The sequence below is a fragment of the Miniopterus natalensis genome, chromosome 8 (genome assembly GCF_054644295.1).
Source record: "Miniopterus natalensis isolate mMinNat1 chromosome 8, mMinNat1.hap1, whole genome shotgun sequence".
Classification (NCBI taxonomy): Eukaryota; Metazoa; Chordata; class Mammalia; order Chiroptera; family Miniopteridae; genus Miniopterus; species Miniopterus natalensis.
This window is the reverse complement of record NC_142088.1, coordinates 22,442,226-22,458,470: the sequence shown is the minus strand read 5'-3', so window position 1 is coordinate 22,458,470 and position 16,245 is coordinate 22,442,226. Positions and strand designations below refer to the sequence as shown.

General features: G+C 42.8%; 1 pseudogene; it reads right to left on the bottom strand.

Moving 5' to 3' along the window:
* Nucleotides 1-1,098: 1,098 nt before the first annotated feature.
* Nucleotides 1,099-8,025, bottom strand: LOC107533928 (S-methyl-5'-thioadenosine phosphorylase pseudogene; annotated as a pseudogene).
* Nucleotides 8,026-16,245: the final 8,220 nt, after the last annotated feature.

Sequence of the window (16,245 nt, the reverse complement as noted above, 5' to 3'; positions counted from 1 at the left end):
CTTTTCAGCACTGCCTGGTCCTTCGGGGCTTTCAAAGATTGAAGAGCATTGGTCTTTAGTGAGTGAACAAAGACTGTGTATGAATAAATTACTACCTGCTTTTTTGTAAGCAAAGATAAAAGTGCCCAGTTTAATTCCTTTCATATTGTAGTGTATCCTTATATAGTTGATTATTTTTTTCTAAGTAATTTTTATTTTTAAAACAACTTTACTATTTAATTATATTTGTGTAGAAAAAATATGAAGCCAGAAAAATATAAAGAAAATTAAGATAATCCAGTATACGCCCAAAATACAATAACAAAAGATTCTATTTCTAGTCTTTTTTGTATATTTACAAACACAGCAGCCATGTGTGTGGGCCTGTTAATTAGAATTTTAAAACAAAATTAATACTATAAAATGCTTACATATTCTTTTTGCATTTCATATTATTGAGTAACCAATTCTTTAGGACATTAAATATTATATGAAAACATGATCTTCAGTTGGCTGCTTCACAACCCAATTAGAGCAAAACCATAATTTATCTCAAGTTTTTGGATATTCAAATTGTTTTAAATATTTGCTATTAAAACTAACACTGTGTTAAACATCCTTCTTTACATATAATTCTTTGTATGCATTTCTAATTTTTTAAAGATAAAAAGAGTAGAGTAACCAGTATAAAGGATGTAAGTATTTTTAAATCTTTTGATACATTTTACCGAACCGCTCTCCAGAAAGATTGTACCAATTACAGTGACACCAATAAAGAATCTGAAAGTTCTATTTTGTCTTCATAGTCTTGGCAACATAAGAAACTGAATGTCACCACCCACCTTTTATTGTTATGAATTGAATGGGGGAATGGTGTCTTCTTGTCTTTTTTTGGAAGTGTAGAATTTTCCCACATGTTTACTGGTCATTTGCTTTCCCTGTGTTTTTTGAAGCAGCCCATGTCTTTCAGAAGGCATTTTTCACACTGGCATGGTCTTATCACATGTTCTTCCTTAGCAGGCAAAGGCATGGAAGCTTCTCCACATTTCAAATTAAGCAGGAGTTCCCCAAATGGCTAGAATTAGAAAGTCTTCTTGTCTTCTGGGCAGCCATGCTATTTTAACGTCTTGGTAATGAAACAGAGGACTGGGCTATATTCTTCGGGTTATGGAGGGTTTCTGACCATTCCGCGGACCCTGTATAAGGAATGGTAGTGAGGAGTAAACTCTTGGCTTTATTGGCATTTTCTTTCAGGGTCTTTAAAACCCGGTCTAGTGAAACCACTTCTTCCTGCTCCTTCCAGCAATCATCTGTTGCCATGGTGATACTTGAATAGTCAAGTCCAGCCTCCTTAGCAAGAACCACCTCTGGAACTGTGGTCATGTTGATGACATCTGCTCCCAGGTGCGAAACATGAAGTTTTCTACCCGGGAACTAAAACGAGGTCCTTCAATTGTGAGCATTGTCCCTTTTGAGTGGCACCTGAGTCCTAGCTTCTTAGCAGTCTCTATGAGGACCTCTCTCGTTTTGGGGCAGAACTGCTCAGCCGCTGGAATATGCAATGCTCCTCTGGCACAGGAACGACTCCCATCATAGAAGGTCTAAGGCCTCATGGTGACGCTGTCGATGAGCTGTTGGTCAGCAATGATGATATCTCCAGGCTGCATCTCTTCCCTCCAGGAACCGAAAGCTGTGGTCACTATGACATGAGTACAACCTCCTCCTTCAGAGCCCGATGTCCGCCTGATAGCTGACTTTCGAAGGCATGATGGTATGCCACCGCCCATGCCTCGCAAGGAAGACGCAACCAACGTTCTTTATCTTTCCCAAAATTAAGACATCAGAAGACTTGCCAAATGGAGTATCCACATATTTCTCAGTTCTTCCTTCTGAGATTTCTGGATCCTCCAGGCCTGTTCCACCAATTATCCCAGTCTTCACGGTTGTGGGGATGACACCTGAGACCAGACCTGTGCTGGGAGGAGCCTGCAGGGTGGGCCTGCTGCAGGGCGGAGAAGGGGAGCTGGTCCAGCGAGCAGCCTGTAGTTGATACTTACCTAAGGATTTTAGAAGCTCTGGGATTTTTAAGGAGGCGCATCTAAGCAGAAAATATGTGAGGGAGAGTGTTTGTGAAAGGGCACGTGTAAAGGTTAAGAAAAACATTGGCAGGAGTTTGGTGTTAATCCCTAGATAAGGAACAGAAACACTTGTGAAAATCTTCTGCAGTTTATAAAACAAAATTAGTCTACACAATAACCACACGCAACACCTAATCTCTTAAAGTAGGTGTATGAGAAACCTTGGCAAGAAATAAATGTCCTGTTGATAACGTCTTACTGTTAGAGGAAAAGTAAAAAATTTTTTGAATGTGCTTGATAGAAAATAGTGATATTAGAAATTCTCTGGGTAGAACTATAAGAGTGTAACAGCTGTAGGTTTGAACCCTGTAATTATACTGGGAAATTCTCTTGCAACTCTCCCATCTTTAATTTCACTGAAAAGGCAGGTGGCTATTTATAGATAGTATATTTTTATATATGCATATGTGGATGGTGAATACCAGTCTGCTGGGCTCCAGGAAATCCTAGAAGAGACCAAAAGCACTCCAAAGTGGTCTTAAACAATTTGTGGATCTGTTCTTTTTTTCTCTTATTTCACCATCAGTGGCATTAAACTGATTTCATAGAACTTGGTTCTTCAACTCTATTCAATTTGTGATACTTCTTACACCTGAATCTGTGTTCCTCGCATTTCATACAAAAGTGAACTAGTTAAAAGGGTACCTTTAAAATGTCAGGTCTTGCCGTAGCCAGTTTTGCTCAGTGGTTAGAGCATCAGCCTTGTAGACTGAAGGGTCCCGGGTTTGATTCCAGTCAATTCCAATCAAGGGCATGTACCTCCGTTGCAGGCTCGATCCCCCGGGCCCCAGCCAGCTCTCAAATGGGAGGCAACCAATCGATGTATCTCTCTCACATCAGTGTCTCTCTCTCTCTTTCTCTCTGAAAAGCAATGGAAAAAAATATCCTCCAGTGAGGATTAAAAAAATAAACAAAAAATAATAAAGTGTCAGGTCTTTGGTAAACACACATTGTGCTTCTCATTCCCTTTGGTTGAAAAAAAAAAAAATTCAGTCACTTAGAATTTTCTCAATTAATGCCACAGTCGTAGAAAAAACGAAGTTTGACCAAGACAATAATAATTTATTATAAGTGATCCAGTTCAAGTAGTACTGGCCAAGTGACCACTACATAAAGGTGCTATGCAGGGACTGGAGGGATTACAAATAAAAGTAGGAGACACAGTCCACCTGGAAAACTTGCCACATAGCTCAGGGTAAGGATGGCATCCCCAAGGAGAAATAAACGACTAATTATATTTCTAGACAGAGCTTGGAAAGTGTCATTATAGAGCCCAAAAGCTATTTAGAATAATGTTACTTGACATTTGGTGGCATTTACTGTTTTTAAAAGCCACTTTCACATTCATTATTTGACTTTATCCTCACAATTATTATAACAACCCTATAATGTGGAATAATTCTTATTTTAAAGATGAAGGTCGTTGTCCCTAAACCTCTTTCTGATGACTTTAACAAAATAGAATTGAAGCTATTGTGAGGGACTCAAAAGTGCATTAGCTTGGGGCCTACTTCACTTTGCAGGGAACTTTTAGGGAGCTCAAGTCCACCTCTTCTGCTATTTGGCTTCCTTTGATGCTTTACACCTGCAAACCTCTCTATGCGGCTTAGCCCCGGCATCAGATTCAGTATCGCGTTTAAGAAGTCATCTCTGAGAGATGGACATGTCAGGAGAAAAAGGGGCATTTGGAAGGTGGAGACGAGGTGTGCGGGGAGGTGACAGTGAGGCACTAAGTTCCATACAGTCATGAATGAAAACAGGCTGCTCGAATGATCTGGGTGAGACAACAACCTACTTACTACTACTCACCCTTAGGAAATATCCCCAAACTTCAGCTTGGCCTTGCAGATTCCAGGGGACAATTCAAAGGGAAAAGTATCTTAGGGAAGGTATGGCTGCACAGGGAGTAGGAAATACAGCACCAACAATGAAAGCTTGTATGGCATAACTTAGCACCAGTTACACTTCTAATTTCCAAAGGAAAACAAATGGCATGGAGCATTCAGGTCCAGTTTCCAGGTCTGGGGCAGCTGGGAGAGGACATGGGTGGCAGCTGATCCTTGAGTTGCATGCGGCGAAGAGAACAAGTCCTTGAGCTAAAATCATAAATTATCTTCAGTGCCAACGAATTATTTCTTGAGGACCTAGGACGTGCCAGGGTGCTGTGCTGGGTCCTGGATATCACACACTGGCTTCTGGAATGTGTTTTCCTGAGCCTTAGCCAAAGCTAAGCACATACTCCTCACCCCACTTATTTCTCACATCAGTCTCTCAAGTGGAGAGTGGACCAAAATCACCTTCTTCTGTGTTCGCAAACTACATGTTTTATTGTGCTTTGCTTTATTGCACTTTGCAGACACCACATTTTTTCACAAATTGAAGGTAACACCCTCCACCAGCAAAAAGATTATGACTCGCTGAAGGCTCAGGTGATGGTTAGCATTTTTTAGCAATAAAGTATTTTTAAATTAAAGTAGGTACATAGACATAATGCTATTGCACACTTAATAGATTACATTATAGTGTGAATATAACTCTCATATGTACTGGGAAACCAAAAAAATCATGTGACTCACATCACTGGGATAGATACTTACTTTATTGCAATGGTCTGGAACATAACCCACAGTATCTCTGAGGTATGCCTGTATCTTTCTCTCCATGATCTTAAAGTACTAACAACAAATGGATAGCTATATCTTGATCACATTCTAAAGATGGGAAACCATGAGGCTAAAAGAAGCTTGTTCAGTGCCACAAGTAATCACAGGCCAAGCCCCAATAAAGGACCCACGCAGGTCTCCCAAAGACGCTGGCTGAATCTGGTAATCTTTCCCTCAGAACAGCGCACTTTGAAGATGTGGTATGGCTAGGAGACGGGCCTGAGAGGGACCTGAGAGGGACAAGGGAGTGACGGGTGATTTGGACTAGCTTTGTGAAAGGGAGCGTGATTGTACAAATATGTTGCCAAGGGCAGTGAAGACTGGCTTAGTACTTTGGTGATAATGATCATTATCTTTCTAATTGCTCACATTTTTGAGCACTGACTATATGCTAAGCCCTGGGTACAATATGGCCTAGTAGTTAAGATAATCCACGCAAAGCCCTAACCACGGTACTTGGCATCTAATGAATGATAAATAAACATCAGCATTATTGTTAATATTTAATTATCTCATTTATTCTTCACAGCAACCTTATGAGGTAGGGATCTTCGTCCCCCATTTCAAGTTCTGAAAGGTGAGATGAGAGCAGCAAAACTGGCTATATCCTGTGGCTCTAATCACCATGCTACAAATATTTACTGAGGTCTTAATGTCTTCCATTCTGTTATTCTGATCAATTTAGCCCAGGACTGAAGTAAGAATAACTAAGGAAAAGAATTTACATCAGAACAGAATGGAATTGAGGAGGCATTCTCAGTGCTAGTCCCCAGGAAGTATTTTCACCTTTTCAGTGAGAAGCAGAAAGCTCTCTGCCGTATTAATTTGCCATCAGTACCTCCAGCGTGAGCATGGCATGCATTTGCCAGTGCATTCTTCAAAAGCCAAATGGCTTGATAAAGTCAGAAGAACCCCAGAAAACAAGAACAAATGTTTCAAAGAGAAACCAGCCTCTCAAGTCACAAAGAAGTTTTATTTTACTGTTAGCACAAGTGGCTGACAAAAAGAAGGCTAAAAATTAAACTTTCAAGTTCTTCATTTAGGGTCCACTTTAGGGGAGCTCCCCCCACAAAAGTAGACTCTTAATTCATTTAAGGTGGGAATCTGTGTCACTGTAAGAGTTAAATGAAACAGCAAGGAAATTCAGTTAGTTCATCTTCGATGAGAGGAAAGCAATGTACAATTCCTCCATTCACCCAGCGGTTTGGGACCTACGAGTTGTACAAAATGTTTACTTCAGATAACTAAGTCTCCATTCAGGGCACACCACCCCTCTTATATTTATAACTGCTCTGTGCTGTCTCTCAGGATTGTTCAAATCTGTCTGAGCAGTTGACATGGCTGCAAAAACCTGAACACAATCTCTCCCGTCCAGTCAGAATGCTACCTAACTTGTTTTTTCTTCTTGTTAAATTATAAAACACAATTTTCTGCTAGTCAGGACACCAGGTTTGGACCCTGCTTATGAATAGAAATAGTCAACAGGTTCCACCTCCAAAACAGTTACTGGGTGTGTAAGAGTAAACATTATTGTGTCTCTTAATCCTGGCTATTTGATTAAGAAAATAAAAGAATTCGAGCCAGCATTAGCCTTGTGCATAGAATCAGCCTACAAGAAAAGTCAGAATGGAGCCAGCTTCATTCTCCTCAGGGACACTTCTTTTAACCTCAAGATCTTTCTTACCTGTCACTTCACACCAAGAAAAAGGAAACACAAAGATGAAATGTGTTTTTTAAAAAAATAAGATCAAAGGGAAAACCCAGGAAGGGGAGACTGAGAGAGAGCAAGATAGCAAGAAAAAATTCTGAACACAGCCCTGCTTCTGCGCCACTGACACCTGATTCAGTCATTCCTTTGACAACTATTAGTTGACTTTCCATCATTAATCTCATTCCCTGTATCCCAGAGTTATAATAAGCAGTAACATTGATTGAGGGTTTTGATGTACCAGACACATACGTAGAGTATAGTACCCACTCTCCACATCTTTGCTTGATTCCCTCAACAACTCCCTGAGATAGAAACTATTATCCTCATTTTAAAGACAGAGAAAGCTGAGACACCAAGAGGTAAAAAAACTTGCTCAGGACCCCTTGACTCCCATACTGTAGTGCATCCCTCTTCCTGCTGTTTTCCAACCCTGACTACTGAAGTGTTGGTATCTATAGAATCAACTCTCTCTTTATTTGGAATTATCACTAAAATTGTGATTAGTTCTGGGGGGGAGGGAGGTGAAATACATTGATTCTAAGCCAATGTGTTACTTGTCAACAGGGTATCAGACCCTCCTTTTCCATGATCTCTGTTTAATGACTTCACCCTACTTGACAGAGCATCACAGGAGGATCGTGGCCACCAGTGGGGAAGCTGATAGACTTGTGGAGCCAAAGTGGATTTGGATTTAGCTCATCTCATTGTGTTTTTACATAAAAGGGTTTGCAGGGGAGCTCAATAGGAACACCCCCCCTACCCCCACAGGGCAAATTGACTTCAGAATGTCAGCATCCTAGTCCAGATGACTTAGTCAGTGCATATACTTCCCAAATGTTCACTATGTCCAGTCCTCAAAATCCCCCTGAAGATGAGGGATTTGAGAGATAATAACAGGTTCCCTAAGGGATTTGGGAGTTGTTTGGAAAAGATGAGTTGATGACTCCCTCTAAGCATGAAAACAGTCACCATTGTTATTCCAGTTCGGGGAAATAACTAGAGCTCAGTTTTTGAGTGCATGGTGCTAAGATGGTCAAGGGACACAAGAATGTCTCACAGCCAGCTTGAGCTGTGTCACATCACCTTCAGCCTGAGGTATCCCTTTTCCCTACCTGGGCATCCTGGATAAGCCAGCATGAATGTTGAAAAGCCCACCCATCAGCATTGTTGGAAGAAAAAGGCAAAGCAGGCTCTTTTTATCAGAAAGCCAGTTATTGCAGCTCCCTCTATAGACTTGCCTCAGGGGAAAGGGGCAGTTAGCTACAAGGGAAGCCACGCTCCTACCGCCAGTCAGGGACCGGCTTGCTCTACTGCCTCCCCTGCAGCCCTGTAGGCTGTTGGTGTTTAAGAGGCTTCCTGGACTGCTGGGAGGAGGGCAATGGTTTGAGATCCAACAGCTGGTGCTATATATTTTACTCTGCCAGCAACTTCCATTTATCCTTGGCTCTGTCCTCTCCCTTAACCCCTACAATCAGCTGACCAGCCTGGATTCTAGTTCTTCCCCATGGTCACCATCCCTTACTTACATCACCATAATGGCTCCCTAACTGGTCGCCCTGCCTCCGTTTTGGCCTCTCCTCCAATTCGTCCCCACCCAGTGCCAGAAGGAATCATAGTAAATTCGCTATGGCCAAGTCTCTTCCTTGTTTAAAATACTAAGCACAGCATGCGAGGCCTTCCATAATCTCTACCTGGCTCTCCAGCCTCATTTCCCACCATTCCTGCTCTGATCCGTTTACAGTTGCCTACATACTCATGTATCACAGGAATTCATTTTTTGATGAAAGAAAGAATCTGTAGCTATTTCAACTGCTGAAAGCTAATCGAGCCCCTTATTGGATGCACTCCAGCTCTCTTGCTTTCTGCCAAAATGGACAGGAATGCAGATCCAAAAGAAAATCAGAGTGAAGGCATGGGTTTCTACATCATCATCCTGGGACACTCCTACAGCACCTCAGGACAACTAAAGGAATCCCAAGAAGGAGGAATAGTACTGGACTAAAAAAAATAATAATAATAATAATAATAATAATAATAATAAAGATCATTAAGTACTATTAGTGCCTAGGCAGTGATTTGTCTTATATTTCATTTCTAGTGCTCAGCAGAACATCCAGTACAAAGCAATGCTCAGTGTACTGGGTCAGTTAGTGTGCCCCCCAAATTCATGTCTTTCCCAGAACATCCAAACTTGACCTTATTTGGAAATAGGGTCAGAGGTAGTTAATGTAGTTAAGAAGAGGTCATACTGGAATAAGGTAGGCCTTTAATCTAACATGACTGTTGTCCTTATTTAAAAAGAGAAAGAAAAACAACAGGGAGAATGCCTTGTGATGACAGGTGGGGATTGGAGTTATGTGTCTAAAAGGCAAAAAAACACCAAGCATTGCTGGCAACCACCAGAAGTTAGAAGAGGCAAAGAAGGTTCTCTAAAGGCTCTAATGGACAGAGCCTTTAGAGAGAGAGCATGGTTGACATCTCCAGAACTGTGGAGAATAAATTTCTGTTGTTTTAAGCCACCTAGTTTATGGTAATTTGTTAAAGTAGCCCCAGGAAACTAGTAACCTTAGTGATTATCTGTTGGGTAAATAAATAAAATGAATGAATGAATCACATGTGGGAAATTATTTGGAGCCAAATAAAGTATTAGCAACCTTAGAAATATGATTTATAGGTTATCAGTCAAAATCCATGTCTCCTGCCCCATGACCCCATAACTAGATTAGAGCTGAACATATAGTTAGAACTCTGTACTAGTTTTGCTATAGGCTGGCCATAATACCTCACTACAGCTAGACAACAAAACTAAGAACCCAGAGGTTCTTTCCAAGAAATCATAAGTCCTTTTGGAAACCTGATAGAAACTATGGGCTCAGTCCCCAGAAAAATGGAAGTATGGTCATATATGCCCAAGATTGCAGACAATTTCCTCCTACCTCCCCAAACCCACTGAACCAAGATTAAGAGCTCCTGAATTAGAAGATACAGGTAGAATATTTAGAATTTTTCACCAAATCTTCAGACACACTGAACACAGAAAAGGGCAACAGAGTTGTTTTTCCTTTTTAAATGAGGCCATGTCAAACCACGGAGCCCCCATCATTTGGAATGGGCTTCAGTGGCTCATCTAAGAAGGACTACAGGAGAGCAACCTGGCCTGGAAATGTAGAGACCTGAATTTCAAAGCCAGCTTCCCCGTTTAATTCTTTTGTTCTTTTTCTCTTCTATTCAACTGCAGCCCCAGTAAAACTGTGGATGCTTTTAGGGTCAGAGGACAGGTTAATGAGATAATGCTAGTAAAGCACTTTGCCCCCAGGAGAAGGTTCCTATGTAAACATGAGATATTATTAGACATTATCGAACTTCAGCCTGGCCAGCAGTGACCCAGCCAGTGGTGAGACCTCTTCTTTATCTACTGTTTGGCCAAACTGGGTTTATTCTCTAAGGCAAAGAGTGTGGGAGGTCTCCTGTTGATTGGTGTTGGGGACTCTCTGATAAGTGGACCCTATCGCCCCCCCCCCCCCTTGAGCAGTGCAAACAGATCATTTGACTGCATTTGATTAAAGGCTCTGTTCTGTAGTAGCAGTGAGCCCAAATCTCTCTGTGCATACGCATTAAAGCAATAATCGTTAGGGAATTCTTCCTTTCCCATGTGTATAACGTCAATGTGAATTATTCAGATTTATTGATAGAAAAATAAATCTTACTTCATGTTTGGTGGTTGTGATTTTTTTTATTACCTCTTAAGAATGATTACATAGAATTTGTCCCTTTACTTCTGCTGTTCTTGGCCAGTTTGAAAAAAAGGAGAAAACACATCGGTTTCAGGGACTCTGGTTTTTGAACTTACCAAAAGTAACAAAAAGAAAAGAGTAATTTCTACAGTTACTCAATTGTAAAAATTTAAATGTTTCAAACTAACATTTTGTGCTCTTCCCTCCCCCTCCCCTCAGAAAAACGGCCAAAAAAAGGGGGGGGGGGGGTAGCAGTTGCTTGAGTTCTATGGGAACTTGTGGGTTTGGTTTGTTTTTATTTCAATGGAGCTTTTTTCATCATCAGAATTGACAAGGACATAGCGAACTCAGAGAAACCTAAAATGACAGCAGTAATTTTCATCAACATGAAGATGACGCAGAATCTTAACTCAGACCCCTAAGAAATTTCACTACAAAGGAAAAAGAGTTCACCCTCAATTACCCACTCCTCATGCACACACACTAAGGGTACCTGGCATATGATATGAGCCAGTGCTTCAGCATTTGGTCCAACTGCATTTCAACAAATTTCATCAGTCATACTTTTCAGCTAGAAAGATGACTTCTCAAAGAGATTGTTAAATCCTAACCATGTAGAGTATAAGAATTTTCTCTCCTTCCATCCCCCCTCTCTTTCCTTCCTCCCTCCCTCCTTCCTGTTAAGTACCTAACACTGCTAAGTAAAGGCGAATGACACATTCTACTACCTACAAGATCAGTAGTCAAACTATTGGGATTCCACATATCACAACTTTTAGATGGACAGAGAAGCACCTTGGGAAGGAATGTCCGTCTTTACTATGTGAGAAAGACAGGGACAGTAGAGGGTCAAGAGGAAGACAGTTGATAAGGATGAGTGCCCTTGGAAGGGCCTATTTCAGACAAGTGTGAAAGGTGTAGTTATGATCAACTGTTAACATTCTCACCATTTTACTTCCTCCACTTTTCTCTCCAGTGGATCAAACATGTAACAGTTACTCAGAACCACCTAAGATGACCCCCTCCCCAACCTACGATATATGACCTATGCGTTTGTGCCGGGATACATATATTTATATCACAGGCTAAATTATGAAGGTGTGGTATTCTCCCAGCTCTTTTCCTCTCTGAATAATGTGCCCTAGGAACATTCATGCCTCATTAAAAAGCAGGAAGGATGAATGAAAGAGAACCCCAGTAGGTTTTAGAAAAAAAAAATACATTAAAGTTGTTTAAATACATATTTAACTTTTACTAAAAATATCTCTGATTGCAAGAGAAAATTAATTAAAGTAGACAAAAAGCTTCTAATCAGAATTATGCTATCTGATCGTGTAATTAGACCTGGCTTTTCGGCCATCCTAACAAGTTTATTTGAAAAGGAAGAGAGATCACTGTTTATTGGAATGGCAATAATTTGGGTTTCTTTAATTGACTCCTGGTGTGAATACGCTGATGCCTGCTGTTCTCTAAGAGGCAGCCTGGAAAGTTTCCAGGAAAAGTTCACATTCCAAGGGCAGCTTTGGAATCTACTTTCCATCGCAACCCAAGTCTGCCATTGGGACTTGAATTTGTCCCAACAAAATGCCAGCTTTCAAAGGCAGCCTCAACAAGCAGCAGACACCGCAGCTATGCCAGGGGCTAGATAAGGAGCCCAGCTTTGAACTTGGCCATCAAGATAATGGAGGGCATTTCTGAAATCTTACCTTCACCATGTCCTAAAGCACTAAAAAGCACTAAGGTCACCAAAGGCTGTGACTTCAGAAGCTGACCGGGAGGATTTGGAGACAGCATTAACATTCTGACATGAAATGGGGGGGCGGGGGGGTGGCTGCTGCAATGAAGGGGGAGAGCGGAGTACTAGAGATTCCTCTTCCCAGTGCTCCCAAATGTCCAATGGCAGTGTTGCCAGTTGCTTGCTAAAAATTAGTCCACTCCATAGGAATTTAATAAGAAACAAAGTAAAAATAATCCACAACCCACTTGAAAGCAGGGACACATTTTCCAGTCCCTCACTACTCTAAACTCTAGATTGAAAATACCTAATTTTCTTTATAGGGGAGTTTAGGTAAGAAGGGAGATAGAGATTGGAGGTCCTGAAAGAGGAAGTGGGGATTTCAAAGCCTGGTTTGATCCTGAAGGCCTGACAGTTGACCAACTCTTTATACACAGTCGTAACAGCAGCCCTCCTTCCTCCCTCTGAGAACATCCAGATGCACATAGTGACCACGAACCCCACCGTGTTGGTAGAACGTGGACTAATCACGGTCCTTCCCTGACCCAGTCCCCCTGAACACAACTGATTGCTGTGAGGGTAGGTATCTGACCAAAGCTGGGCCAAGTTGAGCTTTCCTCTGGGAATTGGAACTGGAATTGAAAAGAAGTCAGTCTCTCTTTGGGTCTCTGAGCTGTAGGATGTAAGTCCAGGAGCAAATCTGACGGACCTCAGAAACGAGACGCAGCAATAGCACCCTAATGCCTTCTAGGTTCCCGATTATGCTTGATCGCAAGACGCAGCTCAATATTATCATAATAATATTTTACCATTTTTGCTTAAAAACAAATGAACTCTGTTTAAATAAATAATTAGCATGCTAGAGAGAAACAAGATGGCGGCGTAGGTAACAGCTGCACCCGCCGCCTCCCGCAACCACAGCAAAATTACAACTAAAATACAGAACAACATCACTCAGAACCTCCTGAAATCTGGCTGAACAGAAGCCCCACAACCAGGGAACTGAAGCAGCACCGAGACCGGGAGGAGGGGCGGAGACGCGGGCAGATCGGGGCTGAATCCTAGAGACGGGGCTGTAGGCCCACACCCGGTGCCGCGGGTTAAACCCGGGAGGACATCTCCTCGAGGGAGGTTTCCTGGAGGAGTGAGGGGTCCCAGCCCCACAGCAGGCCCCCAACCCAGGGCTCCAGGGCTGGGAAGAGGCGTCCCCAGAACTCCAGGCTGTGAAACCAGCAGGGACTGTCCCTGAGGGTCGCGGAGGCCGCGGGAGCCCCAGCAGCTCCTCTTACAGGGCCGGCACACAGACTCACTCGGACGCTCCCTCTGCGCCCAGCGCCGGGCAGCAGCCTGAAAGGACCCGGGACACTCGGGGAGGAACTAACCTGCCTGAGATCCGGGCGAGAGGCGGAGGGGCGGCTTCCTGTCAGGGAGAAGGGCTGGCAGAGGCCATGGCTCCTTTGGTGAGCCCTCCCCGCACACAGCCGGCAGGTAGGCGCCATGTTTGAATCTCCAGCACCTGACTCACACCTTTGACCCCGCCCCCTGATTCCCGGAGGCCCCGCCCCTCCCCACCTGCAGCTCATCCAGGCCATTTCCAGTGGCTTTTCTGTGCAAGTGGCCTCTTGAGCCCCAAGCTTAGGACTTTTCTAAAATCTCTCAAACAAACAGCAGTGGGCCCCATACAGCTTGATAAGAGGCCCCAGGCCTGGCACTAGCAGCAGCCTGCATTGGTTCATAGCTTGGCCTCTCCTGGGCACCTCCAAGCCCGGCACAAGTAGCAGCCAACTACAGTTTGCTGTGTAGCTCATGCTGGGTGGCCCTGGGCAAGGCACCAGCACAGGCTGACTTTGCACCTCCAGGGAGGCCCCAGAGACAGTGCACATGGTGGTCAGACTCGACCATTCTGGATTACAACCCGACCACATCCATGAGTGACACACTCAAGGAGCGAACTTGGTGAACACCAAAGCTCCACTGAAGTAAATCCTGCTCCATAGGGGTGTCTCCAGCACAGCAGCTCTTTGGCTGTAGTTGAAGCTGGTCCTCACAGCTGATTGGCCTGGGGGTCAGTTCCTCCCAGTGATGCCAACAGCAACCAAGGCTCAGCTACAACAGGACAGTGCACACAGCCCACACAGGGGAGCACCTAGAAGGCCCAGCTCAGGTGACTGGGAGGCTGAGCCACTGGACCCTACAAAACACCTACTACACAAAACCACTCTACAAATTCCAGGAGACATAGCAGCTCTACCTAACAGATAGAAACAAACACCTGGAAGAAGTCAAAATGTGGAGGCAAAAAAACATGTCACAAAGGAAAGAACAGAAGAAATCTCTAGAAGAGGAACTAAATGAAATAGATCAAGCAAGCTAACAGATACAGAGTTCAGAATTTTGTTTATAAGGATGTTTAAGCATATTATTAGGGAAATAACTGAGAAAATTGATAACATAATAAAGTACCAATTTGAAATGAAGGCTACACGAACTGAAATGAAGAATAATTTACAGGGAATCAACAGCAGAGTAGAGGACGCTGAGAATCAAATCAGCAATTTGGAACATGAGGAAACAAAAAACACCCAACCAGAAGAGTAAAAAGAAAAAAGAATCAACAAATATGAAGATAGTATAAGGAGTCCCTGGGACAACTTCAAAAGGCCCAAAATTCGTATTATTGGGGTGCCAGAAGGGGAAGAAAGAGACCAAGAAATTGAAAACCTATTTGAAAAAATAATGACAGAAAACTTCCCCTACCTGGGGAAAAAATAGACTTACAAGTACAGGAAGTACAGAGGATCCCAAACAAGAGGAACCCAAAGAGGCCCACAGCAAGACACATCATAATTAAAATGCCAAAGGTTAAAGACAAAGAGGGAATCTTAAAAGCAGCAAGAGAAAAGCAGTTAATTACCTACAAGGCAGCACCCATAGGACTGTCAGCTGATTTCTCAGCAGAAAACTTGAAGGTCAGAAGGGAGTGGCAAGAAATATTCAAAGTGATAAAAAACATGGAACTACAACCAAGATCACTCTACCCAGCAAAGCTATCATTTAGAATTGAAGGTCAGATAAAGAGCTTCACAGATAAGAAAAAGCTAAAGGAGTTCATCACCACCAAACCAGCACTACAGGAAATGTTGAAGGGTCTTCTTTAAGAAGAATTTAATGAACAAAAGAATTTGGCAAACTAAATAGATCCAGAGACATTGACACATGCAACAGATGACCATATTTCAGAGGAAAGAGGGAAGGGGGTGGAGGGTGGGAAGAGATTAACCAAAGAAGTTATATGCATATTTGCATAACCCATGGACACAGTCAATAACGGGATGAAGGCCTGTGGAATCGGTGGGAGTGAAGTGGAGGGGGTCAATTGGGGGGGGGGATGGGACACCTGTAATACTTTCAACAATAAAGATAAAGGAAAATAAAATAAATAAAATAATTAGCATGCTAAGGAAAAAATAGGATTTCTTGCTAATCATCCTCTAGATCTGCTTTCTTTTCTCCTCTGTACTTTCCTATAGGCACTCCTTACTGCCTATAATATCTCTTCCCTGGAGAATATCCAATAATGCCAACCTCTAAGACACAGGGGCAACGGGGAAAAGAACGGGAAATAGCAAAGCAAATGAAACAGAAGATTGTGAATGTGTTGAGGACACCTACCTGGCACCTCCACAAGGACTGAGTGTCTACATGGGTCCTCCAAGAAGCAGGCACCAAGGCAGGATTGCATATGGGAGAGATTTATTGGGAAATACACCTGTGAGGGAAGAGGAGGGAGCCCAGGAGGACTGTCAGATGGGGGACAGGTCTGACTGGTGAAGGAGAGGGGGAAGGAAGAAAGTTTAGATGGAAGTATCTTAGACTGTTGTGCAGTTCTAAAAACATTCGACAAGAATGCTAGGGCGTCCTTGGGCAAAAGTCACCCACCAGAGAAGTTCTACAGTGTCTCTCAAGAACAAGCCTGCTTGCCTTCATATTTCTGTCACACTGTCATTGGCTAGGAGCATCCTGTGGGAAGCTCAGCCTCAGGGCAAATGCGGAGATGGATTTCAGAATCTGCAACTGGGGCCCTCAGTCAACTATGCTCCTCACAGCTGGAGACCTGAGAGGTGCTTTTTCATGACCACTAAGGTACCTATTTCTTCAAAGTCCGTTTGAATGCCACCTGCTCCTCTATCCTGATTATACAAGCAGAAGTACTCTCTCCCTCTGAATTCCCATAACATTTTCTTCATCCCTCTCTTAACACAACTTAATACTTTTTATCTTGTAT